The following is a 20,964-nucleotide window of genomic DNA, read 5'->3' as shown; positions in this document are numbered from 1 at the left end:
TTGGTTTGTGGTCTGCTAGTGTAGTTCGGCTGAGGTCTGCTGTGGCCTAGTCCTTTGATGTCAGTAGCCGGTGGGCATGTACTATTTGTTTTATATCTGCTAACACCGCTGCTGGTAGAATGTTGAAGCCGCCTTCTTTGTAGCTCAGATATAGGACCTTGGCGATGGCTCTCTGCGGCAAGTGGGCACATTTCTTGACGCTTCGCTTCAGCTGCTTGTCGAATCTGTGCAGGATTGCGTTGGTCACGTTCCCGTTTTTCATATTTTAACACATATTTATTGAAAAACAATTTATTTTTTGTACCACAGAAGTACACACTTGATTATGTTATGGGACATTGAAAATTAAAATATTAAATATTTTGCACATACTTATTAAAAATATTTATTCGATAATATAAAAAAGTTGTATTCAATAATATAAACATTACTAATAAAAAAGATAATTATTTGTGCAAATTATTAAAACACTTATGTCTTAACTTTTGCCTGCCATTTTTCTTAGTTAATTCTTTGTAGCAATTCTAGCACCGCCAGAGTTTCTGGCCGATTCTTCAAATAATTTCAGCATATGCTTATTTGATGAAGTATGACACTTATCTTGTTTTTTTGACAAACAATGATTATTTCTCTGAATTTTAATATAAATTAATTGTATCACTATTTTTCGATTTTGATCGTTTTTCGTAGGCAACTATAATAACCCGACAGCTGATCCGATACGTCTACGCCTTGTTATAATCGGGCTTCATTTTACCATTTGTTGCTTGCATAAATTTACAATGATGGTCGTTCGAAAATGATATTCATTTTAAAAATTTTAATCCATTGAGATTTTCCAAGCTTATCTATTCGCCACGTTTTTGTTTGTGTTTAGCCTGGGGTGGTAAGTTTTTTCTGGTAATTGTTACTGTACCACACATAAATGTTGTATTATCCAATAGATGTTGACCTAAAGCGACACTAGTGTAAAAACTATCATTAAATAGTTCTACTTTCTTTCGAAAATCTGCCACTGTGTTCTTCAAAAGTTTACGATTTATTGCTCTGCCTAATTGCAATTCATAATTCTAGTTCCGTCTTTTATTTTGCGTCTTGCACTGTCTTTAGTAATAAGATAAATCCTGTTACTCTATTTCATTTTTCCATGTGTAAAAATCCACAAAGAAGTATGAATAATACAGAACTGCTTTGATAATATCAGTAATTAAAGACAAGAAAAATCAGTTCTTAATATTTTATTTCAATCTCGTGGTTGAACTCAATCGGATCCTTTAATATATGGTATCTAGAAAATCTTTTTTTTTTGCATATGGGGCATACTGGACCAAGAGCCAGTGAACCTTTTGAATAACGGTGTTCCTGTAAGGCTGAAAATTTTTGTACAGGTGATTCTTAACGTGCTAAGTACGGAAACGGCGGTCTGGCGGGTTTTAGCCCTGCACATCATGGTCGTCCAGGCATTTGAAAGTGTAAAAAACACCTGAAAATTAAACTTGTTCCTGTAAGGTTCAAATTTTTATACGATGTAATTCACTCTTTGAGAAGTTCGAACATCAATCTGCCAGACCATTTCAACCTGCACAAGTACCTGCCAGGAAAGTGAGCAAAAAATGCCCCAAAATAAACTTTGTCCTGTAAAGCTGAAATTTACATATGTGTTTATCTAAGCTTTTCTAAAAAGTTCTGTGCAATTGCCAGACCATTCTGGCTAGCAAAAGCCCTTGCCATACGAGGGCAAAAATGCTATGGCGGGAGGGCGAGCAATAAGCGTTGCGTGAAAACTTATAGCATATATTCAAACTATATTATGAGAAATTACAAATTATGGTCAAAATAAATTTATTTAGTCACAATAAAATATTTATTATCATGAATTAATCATCATTATCAGATATATCGCTAATTAATACTTCATCGTCATAAGATTTGGCATCGTCTAAAAAAACAAATTTAATTATATTAATAATATAATAAGATATAAAATATTACAAATTTAAACATTTTAACAATTGCCGACTATGTGTTGATCAGCTCCGTTTGATGTTTGAGAAGGATGTTGTGATATTATTTAAAAAATTGAAGAGGGAACGGTATCTCCCACAAACCAAATGAAATCAAACATTTCAGTAATTTCTTAGATTATCACTTGCACATATTAATGCAGCTTGTAAAAAATTAATAATTGGAAACAAGCAGCAAATGCCAGTAATTTCTTTTTTATGAAAAATGAAAAATAATTAATTAATAGAATATTATACGTAAGCACTCGTGTATCCGAGGTCTTAATTGATTGCTTTGTAATAGGTATTAGAAACGAAAATACTTGGTTGATGTTTCCTGATTCGATATACATTTTAATGTTTGTAATTCCTAATTTAAGATTCAAATTTATTCCTAGTGTGCCTTTTATGTAATTATCTGTATCATGTAAACTCTATTCGAATATTTTATTTTATCTGAAGGATTTATTAATATCGCTTTCACATACACGCGCATCACGTTTCTTTCAATTTTGGCTTATGGGTTGAAAATGGATCGTAGATATTTTTTTTAAATGAATTAAATAATCTGAAATGAATATTTGATGAAATATGAATAAAAGTATTACAACTGTTAAATTATTAACATCTAGTAATATTGATAAATAGTAACATAAATTTAAATAAATAAAAGTGCAAAGGATAAAATTTACTTGAAAATAATATCCGTAATATGATTTGATATAAAATATAAGCAAATAATAATAAAAATAAAATTAATAAATAATATAAATAAAATTTCTGAATAATAAAATAATACTAGAAAAATAATAAAATATAACAAAATAACAATAATAGAAATAGTAAGATATTTTTTTTATTTTTTTTTTTTTTGTAATAGTTTTATTTAGCAATCAGAAAAATTACATTTTTCTATAAGCTAAATTGCAAATTATGTGAATGTTAAAATAAGATAGGATCCACTGATCTATCTTACATTATGTTACTTAATATATTTATATATATAACTAATGATTGTACTTAAATACTATGTAGAGGCCGCTTTCTCTTCAATCTTGGGTTTTGTTGAGGGCGCAGTAAATCCTTTATCGATTCATTTGGGTGCATCTCCAATCTGTTACGGTATTTAGATGATAGTTCTTTATATGTCTCGTGCACAGTCAGCATTTTTAGGTCGCCATAGACAGTTTTGTTAGTGACATACCAGGGTGAGTTGAGGATGGCTCTTAAGATTTTAGTTTGTGTTCTCTGCATAATTTCCAGATTAGATTTGGAGGCGCATCCCCATAGCTCTAGACCATAGGTCCATATTGGCTTAATGATAGCCTTGTATAGCAGTAGTTTATTTTCGACGGATAGTTTGGACTGTCTGCTAAGTAACCAGTTCATCTCCTTCATTTTTAGTAGAATTTGTTCCTTTTTCTTTTTTATATGTTCTTTCCACGTGAGTCTTGTATCTAGATGGAGTTCCAGATATTTTACTACTTGTACTTGTGGGATCATGATGTTGTTTAAGTATACAGGAGGACAAGTTTTTTGACACAACGTGAATGTTATGTGCGCAGATTTTGATTCGTTAATCCGTATGTGCCATTTGTTTAGCCATTTCTCTAATATGCAGATATAATTTTGAGTCAGTTGAGATGCTAATAGAGGATTTTGATTTCTGAATAAGATAGCAGTGTCGTCTGCAAATGTAGCTATAATAGAGTTAGGAGGTATTGGTATATCTAATGTAAATAATACATATAATAATGGTCCCAGGATGCTGCCCTGCGGACACCTGACCCTATTTTACAGAAATCTGACAGTTCAGCGTTCACTCTAATTTGGAAAGATCTGTTTTCTAAATATGATTTTAATAACTTGAAGTATTTAACTGGAAAGTGTTTTTTAATTTCATATAACAGCCCAGGATGCCAGACCTTATCAAAGGCCTGACGAACGTCCAAGAAAATGCCACTGCAATACTCCTTTTGTTCAAATGTTTTTTTAATACTTTCAACAATCCTATGGATTTGTTGAGTCGTTGAGTGCTTATGCCTGAACCCGAACTGATGTGACGGCATCCAGATGTCTGTCGGTAAATCATGATTAATTTTTTTATATATTATTTTTTCCAGTATTTTGGAAATTATAGGAAGCAAACTGATAGGTCTGTATGACGAAACATCCGTTGGATTTTTACCTGGTTTGAGTATCATTATAATTTGTGCCTTCTTAAAGTGGTTTGGCCAGTAACCAATCCTGAGTATAGCGTTGAATATATATGTAATTGCAATAATTGTTCTCCTTGGAATTTCTTTAATGACTTTACCACTTAATAAATCATAGCCCGGAGACTTTTTTGCTTTTAGATTATTTATTTCATAGCTGACTTCCTTTGGTTTAACAGGGGTTATAGCTTCCACCATATCTATTGATTTATGTAGTTCTTCTGCTATTTCAGTATCCGTAGAATTGTCAAAAGGCTGAAATACTGAAGTTAAATGTTTGGCAAAAAGCAGTGCCTTTTCGAGATCCCTTCTTGCCCAAGGTTCATTTATATCTTCTCTAACTGGTGGTGCTGGAATTTTTGGTTTTTTATTATTCCGAATTGGCTGCCAGATAGTATTGTCCGTTCTAGACAGGCTTAAAATATATTGTTCAAAATTTTCGGAAGTGGCTAGTTTTAATTTTGCTTTGAGCAATCGGCATAATTTATTAAATTGAGTTTTGTCTTCTGGCCTGTGATAACGTTGCCATTTTGCTCTTGCCCTCCTTTTCTCCTGTATTAGATTTTTTATTTCCAGCGGGATATCTTGTACTTCACGAAAATGTAATTCTGGAGTTGCTTGTACCACTGACTCCTGAATGTTAAAAATTAAGTCGTTTATTGATTTATCGATATCTTCTTCATTTTTCAATGGCATTTTAAGATTTGTTCGTTCATTTAGTGTGTTGCGAAATTTTTCCCAATTTGTGAATTTATTATAAAGTATTCTGTTGTTTTTTATAGGAATTGGTGCAACTCCTATTGTTAGAATGATTGGAGAATGGTCGGATGATAAATCAAAAGATGGTTTTATTTCAATGTATTTTTCATCAATATCCTTTGTAATGAAAAATCGAGCAGATCCGGTATTTTATTAGTATCGCTCGGCCAGTATGTTGGGCTTCCAGTTGATATGTAAGAGAGATTGTTTTTATCTATTGCATTTAATAATTCCTTGCCTCTAGATGTAATTAATCGAGAACCCCATCTTGTATGTTTGCAATTGTAATCTCCTCCTACAATAAATTTTGGGCCTAGTTGTGAAAGAAAATTTTCGAAATCAATCTGTTTAATTTTATGTCGTGGCGGACAGTAAACCGCTGACAATGTTATGTTATACGACTGTAACTTGACTTTTATTGAGGTTGCCTGCAGGAGATCATATTGATAATCTGGTAAAGGATAGTGATCAATTGTATTTTTAATTAATATAGCTGTTCCACCATGAGCTGTACCGTCAGGATGATTGCAGTGTTGCATCGGATATCCAGGTATTTTAAAATATGAAAAATTTGTGAAATGCGTTTCACTAATTAATAAAATGTCTATTTGGTTAATTTTTAAAAATGTAATTACTTCCAATCTATGTTGAATGATTCCGTTAGCGTTCCACAGTGCAATTCTTAAAAATTTAGCCATTAGTGTTGTCTTTTATTTACTAAGGTTGTAAGCATACTGAGCACTATAGTGTTCTGTTGAATCAGTTGATTAAACATATTTTTAAATTCTAGAAGAAAAGCTGTGAAGTTCGGCCCTGAACTTGTTATGTTTTCAGTACTGTTGTTATTGTTTAGTACCTGGGAGTAGGTTCGGTTATGATCTTGATGTGAATTCGTCATTGTGTTGTCGGAGCGAGAAGTGGCGTTTCCATTATTTGATGTGATACGATTATGTAATGTTGTTGGATTATTTTTGAATTTTTGATTGTATAGTTTTTGATAAATAGGGCACCCACGGTAATGTGCTCCATAGAGCAGTGATTGCAGCGGTTCGGTGCGTCGTTCGATTTTTTACAGTCGGCAGTACTATGGTTATCAGAACATCTGGCACAAACGTGGGGTCTGTTGCAATATTTTTTCGTGTGACCAAATAATAAGCAACGTTTACATTGTATTACTGTTTTATTATTATTAGGGAGTTCTACAGTGATTTAAAATTTTTGTTACCAAGTAGACATCTTTATTATTTTTATTCGGTTCTAAATCTACGTAAAAAAGATTGAGCGGTGATTTAGTTACTCTGCTAATAATATTTGTAATATTTCTGACTTTGTGACCCAATGCAGCAAGTGCGTTGACAATTTGACTTACGTCCGTTGTATGGTGCAGGTACCTAATGACTACCCGATACGCCCTCTCCTCTTTCAATTGGTATGTATGGTGTGTTACTTTAGTATTCCTAAAGTGTTTTGTAAGTGTACGAAACACTTCAGAATTCTCAATAATATTTGATTGTGTTATTGTTGACAGCGCGCAATGTGTATTGTTTGGGTCGATAATTGTGTTTAGTTCATGAATCATTTGTTCATATCATCAACGTCATAAGTAAATATAGGAGGCGGCTTTTGGATTGTTGGTTAGGTGTGTTTTCTTGAGAATTGCTACCGGTACTTTTCTGAACTTCTTTAATTGTTTTTAGAGGTTCATACCTGTTTTGTAAATAAATTGAGTACGGAGAAATTGTTCCGTGTATTTTTCGTTTCTTTGGGTTTGGAGCCAGCTGCCATGGATGACCCGGATTGTAGTCACTATCTTTGTTCATTTCTGAATCTTGAGAAATATTAGGTTGTGGAGTTATGTTATTTGCATTATTAATTAGAAAATTATTAACGTAATCGTCATCAGTCATAGAAGTATCTTGAAGCACATTTTGAGATTCTAGTATCGGCGGGATGTTATTCATTTCCCCGAAGGGAATGAATTACTACACGTATTGACACTCACTATAACAAATGTTTTTATTTTTTCACAGTATTAAATTAATTTGAAATACAAAATCAATAGTACATTAACACACTTGTGTTCTTCACAACAACAACTGTATAAATAACCGGTTTGTAGGTAAAACTATTTGTTGACCTTTAGACATGTTATCGCCTAAGCGGTTGCAGGTAGACTGATAGTAAGATAATGATAATAATAATAATAATAATGTTAGCGTTTACAAATTTATGAGATCATTGGGAATTTTTCGTTTTAGCCTTGTTGGGCGCGCTTTTGAGAATACTTTGTGTGCCAAGTAATTTGGGTGTTCGTTAATTCTTCTTTTGTATTTGTTTGTGTTTTGTTGAATTTCTTCATTTACTGTCATCATGTTGCTGTCCTGGTGAATCAACCAGTTGGGAACGTACCTAGGTGCCGTATGATCTTGCTCTGCACTCGCTGAATAATCTGTATATTATTTTTTTTGGCGGTCCCCATAGTTGAATCCCATAAGACCACTCTGTTTTGGATATACTTTTGTAAATAATTAATTTGTTGTTTGTCGACAGTTCAGAACGTTTATTCAGTAGCCAGCCATTTTTTTTAAATAGTTCATCAATCAGTTCAATTTTGTGTCTAGGTATATTCCGAGATATTTTACGCTATCTTTTACTGGGAACTTAATTGTAGGGCATATACCAGTACGCAGGGTGAAAGTGATATGCGTAGATTTTGAGCGGTTTGTCATAATTCTCCATAAAGAAAGCCATTATGTAGCAATATCTAGATGTTCTCGTAATAGTTGCGAAGGTATTGCAGGATCTTTATTGGAGGCAATGATACATGTATCGTCACCAAATGTTGACACGCTTGTTCCGGAGTATGAAGGAAAATCCGCTGACATCCAAGAGACATTCAGTAATAAGATTGTAGGTAGTAAAAATGGATGCTCAAAAGGTTACCCAGTAGAAATCCTTTTAGTATTGATATGTAACAATTATGGCAAAACATTTATAAGTGTAGATACTAAAACCTATTGTAAGTTTAAACATGCATAAATAATATATGACTATAAAAACATATATAAATAATTCCTACTTAAACTAACTTTACTTATTCTGTTAATTCGAGTAATGATTGTCTTTTTAATCTGTGATTATATGTGGTATTGTACAGTTCGTTTGCTAAGACGTTGGGGTGACTGCTTATTTTTGTTTTATAGTTTTGTGATATTATCTCTTCATTTACTGTGTTGACGTTTGCGTCTTGGTGTATTAGCCATGTAGGCACGTATTTCGGTGCAGAGAGAGCCTCACGTAGGATTTTATTTTGGAATCTTTGAATGATTTGTATGTTGCTTCTTTTAGCTGTGCCCCATAGTTGAAGGCCATATGTCCAAACTGGCTTAAAGATAACCTTGTAGATGAAAATTTTGTTTGAAGTAGAGAGTTCAGATCATCTTTGTAGCAGCCAGTAGAAAGTTTTTCGGAGGTGTTCCAACTGTTCTCGCTTTTTGAGGATGTGATTTTTCCAGTTAAGTTTATTGTCCAAATACATACCCAGGTATTTAGCAAAATTTTGTTTTGGAATTTCGTTACCGTTTATGTAAACAGGTGGACATGTACTTTTTTGCAGTATAAAAGTAACTTGCACAGATTTGTTACTGTTGACTACAAACCTTCATAGTGTAAACCACTTTTCTATTATATTAATGTGTGATTGCAGCATCGCAGTCGCTGTTGTTGGGCTGCAAATGTTGCGAGGTTTGTGTTGTGGTGGCAAGGAAAATCTGTGGTGTATAATAAAAATAGCGTTGGGTTTAACACACTTCCTTGAGGGACACCTGCATTAATTGGTTTCATTGCAGACTGGGCGTCATGTATCTGTACAAAATATGTTTTGTGAGCCAAATATGATTTAAGTATATAAAATAAAGCATGTGGATGATTCTTTTTGATTTTATTTAATAACACTCAGTGCCACACTTTGTCGAAAGCTTGTGCGATGTCCAAAAATACCGCGGAGCAATATTTTTTGGTATGCAGAGCAGAGTTGATCTCATCAACTACGCGGTGTACCTGTTGTAGGGCTGAATGCTGTTCTCTAAATCCAAATTGGTGATTTGGAATTTTATGGTTGCTTTGAAGTGTAAATTTAATGCGTTTTAGTAGTAGCTTTTCAAATATTTTGGATATGACAGGCAGCAAGCTAATTGGCCTATATGAATCTATTTGATGAATGTCTTTACCTGGCTTGTAAATTATAATAATTTTGGCAATTTCCCAGTTTGAAGGGAATGGTTGAGTTCTAATTATGGCGTTAAAAATAATGGTCATAAATTGTAGCTTTTCCAGTTTTTGTACGCCTTATTTCTTGTGCAACTTCAGAAACAGTAATTTTTTTAATCTGATCGTTGGATGTGGAAACAGTATTGAGAAAATCAAAAATAAATTTTTCTTCGTAATCTGCGCACTTCTGAGGGGCCGGCTGAAAGGTTTTAAATAGATGTTCAGCAAAAAATCTCATTTTTTTGGGGCTGTCGAGCCTACGTTCCGTCTTTTTTTGTGGTGGAATAGTCATTGTCGGCTGTTTAAATTTTTTGTCTTCGGTGTGTGTTAGATTATTTACATAATTTTTTACTGTTTTATTTTTATATTTATACATCAGGGTTTTTAAGGTTTTACATGCATTATTAAATTTCCTTCTGTCTTCAGGCGATCGAGTATTGTGCCAAATTTTACGTAATTTTCTCTTGACTGCAATTTGTTCTTTATATAGTTTGGTATATCTTGAAGTTGATGCTTAACAGTTTGTGTGGTCGATAGAAGTGCCGCATTGTGAATTTGTGTATTTAGATGTGAAATTGCATTATTTAAATCTGATTCGGTTTTAAGTGGTATATTGCAGTTAATTTTATCATAGATTATGTAGCAGAATAAATCCCAGTCTGTATGCTTTTTGGTTTAATATTTAGTAGAAGAATTCAGCGTATTGAAAAAGTTTAGAATTATCGGTGAATGGTCAGAGTTTAAGTCAAGTGATGAATTTATATTAGTTGATTGATTTGGTATATTATTTAGTATAAAAAAGTCTAAAAGATCCGGTATATTATTTATGTCGCTTGGCCAGTATGTCGGTTCGCTTGTAGAAATATATTTGTGATTGTGCCGAGTGCATTGATTTAAGTAGTTCTCGTCCTCTTGGTGTTATTAATCTTGAGCCCCCCAGTAGGTGTTTTGCATTGAAGTCACCTCCGACAATAAATTTGTCACCTAGAGTGGAGAAAAAATGTGAGAACTGTACTTCCTTAATGAAATGCTTTGGTGGGCAGTAAATTGCTGAAACACATTTTGCAAACATCATTTTTCGAATTTGCTGCAGCGATTACTCAAAAACGAATGATCCGATCACTATCAATTTTTTTTTACATATTCTATATATAGTTCTCCGTAAAATGAACTATCGATTTTTTGATCGGATCAAAAATCGAATTTTGGCACTCCAACAACGACCAAAGTTTTTCATCGTAGTTCATTTTACAGACAATATTATCTAGTTTAACGAGATTTTTTTTTAATTTTATCCACGTAGAAGGCCGGAATCACTGCAGCAGTGAAGAGCCTTTTTTTCGCGCCGTTGGAGATCGACGATAACTTATAAAATATTTTATTTTTTTCTTCAAAAATTTCATTATGTATTCTTAAAGCATGTGTAAATATATTTTTAAAATTTTGAAATGATTGCTGAAGTATTTTTTTAATATAAATTCCCAAAAATCACCTTTTTCAGACGGCTATACTAGTTGTGCCCCTTAATAATGCAACGATTTTGTTGTAGGTTTGCGCGTCTTGTGTTTTGATTTTCACTTGATTAATTCTACAAACTTTTGATTTGTATAAGTTAGGTACGTGTAAGTCAAGGTATCGTATTAATGGCTTTATATCAGATACTCCGTGTAAGAATATAGGCGGGGCAGTTGGCGACTTTTCTGCTGGCGTTGATTGAGACGGTACCGTTCGGAATACATCGTAATAATTTTGCGTCGTTACAGGATTTAGCCAGTAGTTTTTGTGTGTTACTTTTTTAGAGTTATTAGAACTTGCGGCAAGGTCGCTATGCGGTTTTCTTCTATTTATGGTGCTCCACCACTGGTCTATTGTTGCCGTTGTGATGTTTGTTGAATTAACAAGCTTGCTGGTTTGACCGTTCGCATTACCGATACCACATTTCTCGTTGAAACTGATTGTTGTGTATATTTATTTTCAATTATGTTATTGACATGATTTTCTTCGTTCGTAACGATCCATTTGAGCTATTGTTGTATTGTTTCATGAATTTCATGAGAGATACAATCAAAAGCTTTGGACAAGTCACAGAAAACTGCAACGCAGAAACTACCATCTTCGAAAGAATAATGTCATGGACTAATGTGTGAATTGAGTGAGAGGTAGAGTGATTTTGACGAAACCCAAATTGATTTTTAAATAATATATTATTAACTGTTAAAAAAATGTTTATTCGACTATGTAATATTTTTTCAAAAATTTTGTCAAAAGTGTGTAATAGAGAAATTGGCCTGTAATTATTGATAATGTCAGTGGGTCCTTTTTTATGAAGTGGCCTAATTTTTGAATGTTTTAAATGATTCGGATAGACACCGTTACTAATTGCGTTGTTTAAACCAGCAAGGAGATCAGGGAGGCAGTAGTTGGATATATACCACGGTGCATCAGTGAGGATTCTTAAAATTTTATTTTGGCATGTTTGTATAATTTTGATGGTTGAATTGCATGCGCAACCCCACAGTTCTATACCGTAAGTACAAATTGGAATAATTATGGTTTTGTAAATGAGCACCTTGTTCTCGAGAGAAAGGTCTGATTTTCTTCCTATAAGCCAATGCAGCTCCTTGATTTTTATTTGAATTTGTTTTTTCTTATATTCAATGTGAGTTTTCCAATTTAGTTTTGAGTCAATATGTAATCCGAGGTATTTCACACTATTGGATGAAGGAATTATTTTGTTATTTAAATGTAGAGACGGATTGTTATGTTGTTTTAAGGGAATAATGAGATGTTGGGATTTATCGGTATTGATTGTAATATACCATTTTGTGAACCATTCTTGAAGTGTCAGTATAGTTACTGACTCATCAGTAGGCATATCATGCGTATACAGGAGGTATAGTAATGGGCTTAGCACACTGCCCTGTGGTACACCACATTCTATATTTCTGATGGCAGAGGGCTTTCCTTTTATTATTACACGAAATTTTCTGTTATGTAGGAATGATTTTAGGATTTTGAAGTAAGAAGGAAATGTTAAAAATATTTTATATAAAAGTCCGGAATGCCACACCTTGTCGAACGCCTTGCTAACATCTAAAAATACAGACACACAGTGTTCCTTTTTATTTAAGGCTTCCAGGCTGTAAGACACGATCCTGTTGCACTGTTGTGTAGTGAAATGTTCTTTTCTAAAGCCGAACTTTTGGTTCGGTAGTTTGTTGAGGATAATCTTTGAGCAATCTGCGATGTAGAAGTTTTTCCATTAGTTTGGAAAGAATTGGCAAAAGACTGATTGGTCGATATAAAGAAGTGAAGTGAGGGTCCTTGCTTGATTTCGCTATCATAATAATAAATTATTAAATTGTGATATAAAATTATAGATATTAGTTAAAAATGAAACTGATTTCATGGTCAACTCTTTTAGCATTCTTGGCGTTATTTTATCTAATCCTGGAGCAGACTTATTTTTTAAATTAATAATTTCTTCAAAAACATCATTGGGTGAAATGTGTCTCAGTGAAGATGATTGGATATTTGCTTGTAGTAGTTGTTCTATTTCTAAATTTGGAGTTATGTTTTGAGCACTGAAAGTAATTCTCAGGTGATCAGCAAATGCTTCCGCTTCTTCTTTTGCACTCTTCGCCCATTTATGGTATTTATAAAGGATAATTTATTTGAGGTGGTTTATTCTTTCGTTTAATACGTTGCCAAATTGAGTTGTCGAATCTATTAAGTTCCATCAGATAGGATTTGAATGAAATTTTTCCATTCCTTTATTTTTTTCCTCAAGATATTATTGAGGTGGTTGAGAGAAGTCTTATCTGAAGGCTTATGCGACTGTTGCCAAGTGTGTCTCGCTTTTCTTTTTGCTATTAATAAATTTTTGATCTCAATAAGAATTGTTATTTTTTTCTTTTGTTGCCTTTGGTGTCGGAGTAATTTGTTCTGTTGTTGCACATAAGACTTCTGTGAAAAATTGTAGTTGAGTTTCTATATTGGTCGTGTTCTTTGGTCTTATATTTAAATGTGTTCTAGAGTTCAAATTTTTTTTTGAAATGGACCCAGTCAGAGAATTTATTATGTAAAAATTGAATGGAATGAACAGGAATCGGTAGCGTACTAAATGTTAATAGGATTGGGGAACGGTCTGACGATAAGTTCTTGGTTCAATATTCATTTGAAATTTGGAAATGCCTTCAGAGATAAAAAAATCTAAGAGATCTGGGAATTTACTCGGATCGGAGGGCCAATATGTAGGACTGTCTGTTGATATGTAAGATAGTAGTTTTGTTCTAATGCTGTATAAAGTTCTTTGCTTTTAGCAGTAGTTAAACGTGAACTCCATGCAGAATGTTTACATTTGAAATCCCCTCCAATAATAAATTTAGATCCAAATTGAGAAAAAAATGATGTATACTCTGAAGACGAAATTTTGAATTTTGGTGGACAGTATATTGCAGATATATGGAGATCATAAAGATTGGTTAAAATCGCAATTTGCACTGCTTGAATAAATTCTTCTCCGATAATTGGAAGAGCATAGTAGTTCAAGTTATTTTTTACTAGAATCGCCGAGCCACCTCGAGCCTTTCCACTTGGGTGGGTGCTTAGCATTATAAGTTGTATATTCGTGAATCTTGAAAAATGTTTTATCTATAAAGTGCGATTCAGAAATTAAAATAATATTTACATGGTTTAATTTTAGAAAACATTCTAATTTGTTTTTATGTGGTATTAAGCCGTTGGCATTCCATTGTGCTATTTTAATTACCTTTGCCATTGTTCAAGTTATTAATGAGTGAAGCTAACATATTGACCATACTGTTTTGTTGCATAAGTTGCTTAAATAAGGATCAGAATTTTTGAAGGAATGAGGATAGAGATATAGGTTCTGAGTCCGTAATAGGATTATTGAAATTTGTAAAAGAATTTCTTGTTATGTTTGCGTATGATAAGTCGGAATTTCTTGATTTGATTGTTGGAGAAAATGTATGAGGTTTGTCTTGTTTGTTTATGTTATGACGTGTTGCTTTGTATCTCATATTTTCGGTTGACTTAATATTGAGAAAATTATTTCTTTAGTCATTCATTTCTTTGTAGTAGTCGCAACCGCGATAATTAGCGGTGTGGGCCCCTCCTCAGAGACAACAGCACGTTGGGGTATCGGGATCTTTTGTGTAGATTTTTGTATTGTGGTCATCTCCGCACTTTAAACAGGCATATGGTCTGTTGGAAGTGCAACGGTATGATTATATAATTGGCAACGTGTGCACCGTATATATATTATTTTTTTCGGAGGCTCAATTTGGATTATGTTGTTTGATATTTTATAAATGTCATAGATTTATTTGTTGTTATTTGCTGGCTCGAGGTCGACGAAGAACATATTCAAAGGTTGTTTTGATATCATTTTTTTTTTATTTATTTATTTCTTATAACCAATCTGAACCTTGGGTTCAATGAGGTTATTTGCTGACGGGCACAGGGCTTTTAGAAATTCCTCCTGTGGGGAATTTCCTTACATAAATATATTGATTGTTAATTTATTAAATCTTGCGGCCACTTTCTTTTTAATCTTCTCATAGGTACTTGTTTTAGCAGGTCTTTTATTACAGTGTTTGGATGGTATGCGCTCCTTTGATGATATTTTCTTGATAACTTCCTGTAGATATTTGATGTTTAGGTCTCGATGAATTGTTTCATTGGGGACATACTAGGGCGGGTTCACTATAGCTCGTAGTATTTTTGACTGTGCTCTTTGAATTGTTTTATATATTAGGATCTTGTTCGCATATGACATCTTAGTTCTTTTTCTAATTACCCAGTCAAGTTCATGAATTTTTTTGTCTATTTGCTTACGCTTTGTCCTGATGTGGGTTCTCCATGTGAGTCCTCTATCGAGGTGAAGTCCTAAGTATTTTACAGAGTTGCTTTTTGGAATTTCTACATTGTTGATTTTTATATTTGAGCAATCTCCTTTTGGTAAACGTGACGTGGACTGACTTAGTTGAGTTAATAGTAATTTTCCATTTGTGAGTCCACTCCTCTAGTTTGTGTATATAATTTTGCAGCTGTCCCGAGGCCTTTGAGGCGTCTTCGTGTGTTGAAAAAACCATGGTGTCATCTGCGAATGCTCCAAGGGTAATTTTGGGGTCAGTTGGTATGTCGTTAGTATAGATTAGGTACAGGATTAGTCCGAGTACACTACCCTGAGGTACACCAGCTTTTATTGATTCTGTATCAGATGATTCATTATGCACTCTGACTCTGAAATATCTGTTCGATAAGTAGGACTCCAGTAAAGATGATAGTTCTTGTGGTAGACATTGGTTATTTTGTAGATCAAACCGTGGTGCCAAACTTTGTCGAATGCTTTTTCGATATCAATAAATATGGCAGAGCAATATTTTTCATTTTGCAAAGCCATATGTACATTGTTTATGACCCTGTGACCTTGGTGGATTGTTGAGTGTTGAGGTCTGAAACTAAACTGGTGGTCAGGAATTATTGAAAGCTTTTTGTTTATTCTGCTTGGAATTATTTTCTCCGTTATTTTTGAAAGGATTGGCATTAGGCTGGTTGGTCTGTACGATGTAGCTTCAGTAGGCAATTTCCCTGGTTTAAGGGGCACAACTAGTGTAACCGCCTAAAAAAAGGTGATTTTTGGGAATTTATATTAAAAAAACTACTTTATCAATCATTTCAAAATTTTAGGAATATAATGATACATGTTTTAAGAATACATAGCAAAATTTTTGAAGAAAAAAATTAAATATTTTTTAAGTTATCGTCGATCTCCAACGGCGCGACAAAAAAAGGCCCTTCACTGCTGCAGTGATTCCGGCCTTCTACGTGGATGAAATTTTGAAAAAAAAAATTTGTTAAACTAGATAATATTGTCTGTAAAATGAACTTCGATGAAGAAAAAAAAAACGAAAATTGAAAAATGACGGCGTTTTTTTAAAAAAAAGTCGAATTTTACCCAAAATTTTGGTCGTTTTCGTACTGCCAACATTCTATTTTTGATCCGATCAAAAAATCGATAGTTCATTTTACGGAGAACTATATAAAGAACATGTAAAAAAAATTGATAGTGATCGGATCATTTGTTTTTGAGTAATCGCTGTAGTAAATTCAGAAAATGCTGTTTCGAGAAAAACGCGTTTAAAGTGTTTTGCCATTTTTTCCTTGCTTTACATTTTTGTTTTATTAGGCGTTTTATTTCTAGTGGAATATCATAGTTAATTTTATTTTGTTCGTGTGTTGTGGGGGTAGCTTTTGTAACTGCATCTTGCAATGTAGTTATGAACGCGTTTAGACTATTGTCAATGTCCTCTGCAGTTTTTAGTCTTATTTTGAGATTTATGTTTGAATCAATTTCAGTTTTAAATGCATCCGTCTTACAGTTATACAGATTGTTATTTACTTGCTTATTTAATATGCGTGAACTCAATGTTAACATTATTGGTGTATGGTCCGAGGAGAGATCTAAGTTATTTTCAATCGTCATGTAATTAGGCGAAATACCACTCGTTATGAAAAGGTCTAGCAGTTCAGGTGTTTTTTGTTTGTCTGTAGGCCAGTATGTAGGACTTCTAGTTGACATAAAAGAGTAATTGTTTTTCTGTATAAGTGCTGCCAGTTCTTTACCTTTTCTTGTGGTTAGTCTTGATCCCCAGAGCATGTTTTTGGAATTGAAGTCTCCTCCCACGATGAATTTTGTTCCTAAGATTCTGATTTTTTTTTTCATAATCTTCACATTTAAGATTATACCTAGGGGGACAATAAATTGCAGAAACTGTTAAATCAGTTGCATGTGCGAAACCCTTAACTTTTATAGTGGTTGCTTATATCGTTGTTGGAATTTTAGTATTTCATAGTGCTCGATCGAAGATTTTATCAGTATACCTGTTCCAGTGTGAGCAATTTGGTCTGGATGATTGGTGAAATAAAAGTTATAAGATGGAATGCTGAAAAATAAAGAATCAGTCAAGTGAGTTTCACTTATTAAAAGAATATCGATCATTTGTAGATGTAGAAAAGTGTTTAATTCATTTTGATGGTTTAGAATACCGTTGGCATTCCATTCGGCAATGCGTAACATGTTAATCATTTTTAACTAGTAAAGTAAGCATGTTAAGGATCATATTGTTTTGTTCCATAAGTTGTTTGAACATATTTTTGAATGTACTTATAAATTCATGTAGCGTTGATCCTATTTCTGTTGCATTGTGTCCGCCGTTGTTTGGATTTTTCAGAATTTTGGAATAACTCATGTGGTTCGAGACATTAGTGTAATTTGATCGTGGTCTTTCTTGAAAGTGTTTTGAAATGTTTTGTAATGGTGTGGCACTATTTTTGTTATGTAAGGTATTATACATAGTGCGGTGCATCCTCTATAGTTTGACGGGTGTGGGCCTCCGCACAAAGCGCATGTGGCTGAAGTGCTTTTTAATTTTTTACATTTTGAAGTTTCATGGTTGCCGCCGCATTTTATGCAGACAAATGGTCTGTTGCAATAGGATTTACAGTGTCCATATAATTGGCACCTTGTGCATTGTATAATACCAAATCTTTTTCTGGGAGATTCCACTGTTACAATTTGATTTAAAAGTTTGTTCAGTTTATAAATTGTGGTGTTATTCTCTGAAGGCGAATCGACGAAAACCCTTTTCAATAGGTATTTAGTCTTGTATTGCAAGATATTGACAATGTTTCCCACTTTGTAGTTTAGGTTTTCTAGCGCTGTTTTAATTTTGTCAGTATCGGTTGTGTAGTGAATATTTTTATAACTACTCTGTAGGCTCTCTCTTGTTTAGTTTGGTAGGTATGAAATCAAAACGCGTAGTATCGTTTTGATTTAAAAAACTGTACGAGCAATTTATATTGCTCGGGTTTTTCGACGTTTATTTTTACTAAATCGTCGTGCAATGATTTTGTTGTGTACTGCTTTTTGTTTATTATTGTGTTGATTTCGCCTTCGAGACGAAGATGGGTGGTGGCCTTTGAACCGTATACCCGTCACCGGCTTGCGAGGTCGAAGGGCTCGGTGCTTCTATTGTGTTATCGGCTTGGGTCGCCGGTTCACCAGTTGCGAGAACATTAAACCGGTTTGATGTTTTTATACTGCCGATGTTTTCAATATGACCTCTTGGTGTTTTTCGACGTTTGTTAGTTTCGATTGTCTGTCAGGTTGCTGCTTGATTAACTTGTTCTGTTTCCATGTGATTAACAGTTTCGGGTGATTGATAATTAATGTTTTTATGTTTATTAAATAAATGGTTTTGCACTTATGCACTATCTGTTTGCGAGGTGTTTAACATGTGATTAACAGTTTCGGGTGATTGGTAATTAATGTTTTTATGTTTTTTAATTAAATGGTTTTGCATGTATGCACTATCTGTTTGCGAGGTATCGTTCAGTATTTCAATTGTTTGTACAATTGGAATAGTTGGACTATTTTCTTCGCTGTTATTCTTCGATTATTTAGTAACACTGTGAATACACTGTATTTTTTACTGTACTATTTTATTATGTGCCCCCCCCCCTAAAAGGGGGCTTAGTTTCACTATTGTATAGTTTTGGATGGATCGAATATGTTTTTATATTACACAGCTCACTAATTTTGTTATGGTTGGATAAATATTATTTTATTTTATTCAAACACTGATCCGAACAGTACGGCTGCTCGAGGTAAACTCCTCGCAGAACATGTGAGAGAATTTTTTTTCGTGATATCCTATGCCTGATGTTTGTTACATTCCTAACTGTATGACCTTGCTTTGCTAATTTCGATTTGATAGTGTCGATGTCTGTGGTAAAGTGTAGGTTTCTTATCACAATTCTATAGGCTTTTTCTTCTTTCAATTGATACGTATGGAAGACAACGTTTGCAATTTTTAAATAATCAGTTAAGTTTCGAAATTGATCAATTGTGTTGCAGAAAATTTTGAAATTATCATTTGCCAGACTTCTTAGAAAATATTGTTCGTGTGGAATGATCTTGTTGATTGCTTCTGTCATGTCGTTTATTTTATCGACGTTTATACGAAAATCGGCGGAGGTTTACTTACAATCGGTTGAACTGGACAGCCATTGTCCTTATTGATAGATTATAAAGCCGTGAATCGGTTTGAAGTTATGATAATTGAATTTAATGGTTTCGATGTTATTTTACGTCTTTTGTTGCTATCTACCTGCCAAGAAACGCCGCATGTGTTTATTTTTGCTGCATTTTGATGAGTATAATTAATGCTAGATGCACTTGCAGTTTATAATGCGCTGGTGCTCGGAATTGGGCTACTTGGAGTATTAATTGTTACATTTTCTTCTAACGTATCCATGTTGTTGAGAACATTAAATGATTGTACTATTAGACCGTTGGTCTCTCGGTCCCCACCGGCGGGGGACATTTTAAAAAGTTTTTATTTACACTTTTTCGCAAAATTATTTCAGATGAATATTGATTTAAAATATCAAATGTTTGGCTTTGCTTCGATGTTAACGGTACCGTGTCCGAAGACTGAATGACTATTTGATTTTAAAATCAAAAATTGAATTACACATGATAATAACTCACAACACAGTACACACTTTAATGTAGTATATTTTTTTTTTTTTTTTATATACTTTATTTAATAGCGATCAGAATTTACAAAAATTCTATAAGCTATTATGCTTATGTATAAACTCATTCACACAGTAAACATACTCACACACAGTCATACACACACACATAATAAATTGGCTGAATTTTAATTATTTCAATAGCTGCCACTCCATCGAGTGGTCAGCTAATCTGGCTGAGGTAAATAAAGGCTAGATCTGGTCTTTATTGATCAAACTTTAAATCAATTGGGATTTTTCTTTTGAGCCTCCTATGTCTGGGTTCTTGAAGAAGATGTTTAACTATGCTATTAGTATGGGATTCTAACTTTTCGAAATGGCGATGACTGGTGCTGGTAATAACATCTTTCACAAGTGGTATTTTCAGGTCGTCATGAATGGTTTTATTGCTGACATACCATGGTGCGTTCACTATCTGCCTCAAAATTTTTTGATTGTGCTCGTTGGATTGCATCAATGTGGGATTTTCTAGCACATCCCCATAATTCTACACCATAGGTCCATATTGGCTTTATTATTGTTTTATATATTATTAGTTTGTTTTCAATAGGCAATTTTGCTTTGTTACCTAAGAGCCAATAGAGTTCTTTAGCTCTATTTTTCACTAGAGCTATTTTTGATAGTATATGTTGCTTCCAGGTTAGTTTGCTATCTAATATCATCCCGAGATATTTTGTTGAGTGTTTAACTGGAATTGTCTTATCATGAAATTGAACTGCTGGGCAAGAAGATTTGTTGAGTGTGAATATTACATGAGTTGATTTATTATCATTAATTTTTATACGCCATTTGCTAGTCCATTTTTCAATGACTCTTAGATGACTCTGAAGTCTTCTCGATGCAACAACTGGATCAGGATCGGTAGATAGAATAGCAATATCATCGGCAAATGTCGCAGTTATTAATTTTTCATCTGTAGGAAAATCACTAGTATAGAGCAGGTATAGATATGGACCCAGTACACTTCCTTGAGGGACTCCTGCTTCAACCAAGCAGGTTGATGAAGTTTCCATATTCACTTTAACTTTAAACCGTCTATTTTGAAGATACGATTCCAACAATTTATGATACACAATTGGGAGAGATGATTT

Source organism: Ctenocephalides felis, unplaced genomic scaffold (assembly GCF_003426905.1).
Source record: "Ctenocephalides felis isolate EL2017-DRISC unplaced genomic scaffold, ASM342690v1 CF-g0.4_SCAFFOLD_00845, whole genome shotgun sequence".
In the NCBI taxonomy this organism is placed as follows: Eukaryota; Metazoa; Arthropoda; class Insecta; order Siphonaptera; family Pulicidae; genus Ctenocephalides; species Ctenocephalides felis.
The sequence above is the reverse complement of the archived record's forward strand: the minus strand, read 5'-3'. Positions refer to the sequence as shown.